This window comes from Taudactylus pleione, unplaced genomic scaffold (assembly GCF_031769625.1).
Source record: "Taudactylus pleione unplaced genomic scaffold, aTauple2 ptg001420l, whole genome shotgun sequence".
NCBI lineage: Eukaryota > Metazoa > Chordata > Amphibia > Anura > Myobatrachidae > Taudactylus > Taudactylus pleione.
This window is the reverse complement of record NW_028285819.1, coordinates 318605-321559: the sequence shown is the minus strand read 5'-3', so window position 1 is coordinate 321559 and position 2955 is coordinate 318605. Positions and strand designations below refer to the sequence as shown.

At 47.4% G+C, this 2955-nt stretch overlaps 1 pseudogene; it reads right to left on the bottom strand.

Annotated features, from left to right (window-relative positions):
* Window positions 1-704: 704 nt before the first annotated feature.
* Window positions 705-1385, bottom strand: LOC148442690 (RNA-binding protein 7 pseudogene; annotated as a pseudogene).
* Between the last annotated feature and the right edge of the window lie 1570 nt (window positions 1386-2955).

Below are 2955 nucleotides of genomic sequence, written 5' to 3'. Positions count from 1 at the left end.
AGCCCCCCCGATCAGAGCCGCAAAGCGGGTTTTCCCGCCAGACTCGGTTCCCGAAATGAGGCAAAACGTCATTATCCCGCTGTCGGATTCTCAAGGGTTTTGGATTCTATAAAGGTCCCATGATTGCCGCCATTTTTCATTCCAGCTGTGGAGTGTGCAGAGTTAGGGAGCTGAGAGCTGTTGGTTGTCACTCAGTGTTATGTGTTACTACTTATAAATAATAAAGTACTGCTGGCTGGCTACTGTGAGGAGGGAGGGAGCTGGGAACTGGTGCTTACGCTGACCATAGGGGCTGGCTGGCTACTGTTGTCCTTGTATAGGGGCTGGCTGTTGTACTGTCCATAGAGGCTGGCTGGCTACTGTTGTCCATATACATAGGGGCTGACTGGCTACTGTTGTCCTTGGTTGTAGTGCTGTGTTGTCCAGGGGGTGCTCTGTCCATCAAGGGTGTTCTCTTCACCCACCCCTAGTGTGAAAAGCTGCCCTTCATCAGACTAATTTTTGGTTTCTACAGGGGCTGTCCTGTGGGTTGTACGCTTCCCTTCATCAGAATCATTTTTACAGGGGCTGTCTTGGACAAAAGTCCATGACAGATGATGTTTGTCCATGAAAAATGACGTTTTGCCTCTTTCGAAGACCCAATTTTTGTCGAGAAAAATGTGAACTTGGCAGGAAAATCTGAACTAATCCGAGCCTGCACATCCCTAGTCTCTGCTACTGTGGTAACTCTCCTTTTGATAAGGATGAGAGCGATGGCTTCTACTGGATCGGTGGCTGGAAGAGGAATCATATCTGTGTGGGGGAGAATGATCGGATCTGTGACTGTACCGACTTTGGTGAGGCGGATAATGTGATGGCGAGTAACTGGGTTGGGCCATCATTGCTGTGCTGGATCCATGAGGGGTTTCCGACCTATAGAAGTTATTCATCATTGCTTGTCTTTGAAGATTGTCCGGAGAAGAGTAAGATCTCTCTGAGTTTGGAACAGGAGGTGAAAGTTCAGAGTATTTCGTGAACTCCCCATTGCCATCAGGCCTGCGGTCATGTGTTGATGGACTGTTTCCAGTAAAACTGCCATTTCCTTGTGGTGAGTAGGCTGTGCTATTTGCTTCTGTGGAGCCATGTCTGCTTCCTGATCTGAATTGAATTTTCAGCGGCCTCCCAAAGAGTTTGATTCCATTTAACAAACTCATTCCATAGGGAACAGACTCCTCATGTTTAAAATTGACAAAAGCAAATCGTTTCGACTCTACATCCTTATCCTTTGGAATTTTAACGTTAATGGCAGGACCAGACTGCAGATACAGCTCGAACAGGATCTCCTCGGTGACCCTGGGATCTAAGTTCCCCACAAACAGCGTCCCATCAGCCTCAGCGGCACCCATCTCTCTCCTGAGTCCCTCCCTGTGTGCCCAGCAGCAGCAGTCGATGGGTGATGCAATAAGTCACCGTGCAGCGCCTTTTGGGGCCTAGTTTTTCAAACTGCCATCCTCTCTGCCACTGCAGTGCCACTCCTAGATGGGCCACGTGTTTGTGCCGCCCACTCGTGTCGCTTAGCATAGTCATCCAGCTACCTCGGTGCAACCTTTTGGACATAAAAACACTATTGTGAGGTGTGAGGTGTTCAGAATAGACTGGAAATGAGTGGAAATTAAGGTTATTGAGGTTAATAATAGCATAGGAGCAGAAAAACCCACAAATTCTGTGATTTTAGCTGTTTTTATGCTTTTTCCAGAAAAAATACAGATCCAAAACACAAAACCCAGAACCCAAAACACGGAAGGGTGGTTTTGGCAAAACCAATCCAGATCCAAAACACGAAGAAAGATCCAGATCCAAAACACAAAACACGAAAAGTGGCCGGTGCACACCCCTAATATATATACGTGTGTGTGTATATACACTACCATTCAAAAGTTTGGGGTCACTTAGAAATGTCCTTATTTGTGAAAGAAAAGCGCTGGTTTTTTTCAATGAAGATAACATTCTATTAATCAGAAATACACTCTATACATTGTTACTGTGGTAAATGACTATATAGCTGCAAACGTCTGGTTGTTACAGGAATATCTACATAGGTGTATAGAGGCCCATTTCCAGCAACCATCCCTCCAGTGTTGTAATGGTACATTGGGCCTGATTCAGACCCGGACACTAAGCCACGATCGCTCGCTGCCAAAAGGGGCCGGCTGTGCAAATTCTGCGATCGCACTGTGTGGCATAAGAACGCCCTCTATATCTTAGAGAGCGACGGTAGTGAGCGAACGCCGGTATAAAGACACCCACTCTCCTTTCTTAGCACACGTCATCTCCAGGGAGTGTAGGATTAATCGGTAACATCGAGAGCCATCGAAGCTGCACGCAGCGCTTGAGGCAGCCCCTACCCCGCCACAAGCACTGTGATTACTGCTGAGTGATATAACCAAGTGACGTGTACAATGACGCCTCCATGCTAATTATGCACGCCCTTTAAATGCCATTTTGACGCCCAGACACACCTGTGTTCGCACCACCACTCCCCCATCCACAAGCACCTTCCCCTGTTACCACCCACAAATGGCGCTATCTGTCACTCAAGGTAGCGCCCAGTCTTTGTGCTACGAGCGCACGACTCCTGATTGCAGTGACTGGCTCGCATATGCGCTCTGCGATGCATACGCACAATGCGAAACATTGGCAGCTACGAGCGAACGCTTCTTAGCGTCCGGGTCTGAATCGGGCCCATTGTGTTTGCTAAGCACGTTAGAAGACTAATGGATGATTAGAAAACCCTTGTGCAATTATGTTAGCGCAGCTGAAAATGGGTTTGCTCGTTAGAGAAGCTATAAAACTGGCCTACCTTTGAGCTAGTGGAGTATCTGGAGCATCACATTTGTGGGTGCGATTATACTCTCCAAATGGCCAGAAAAAGAGAACTTTCATGTGAAACTCGACAGTCTATTCTTGTTCTTAGAA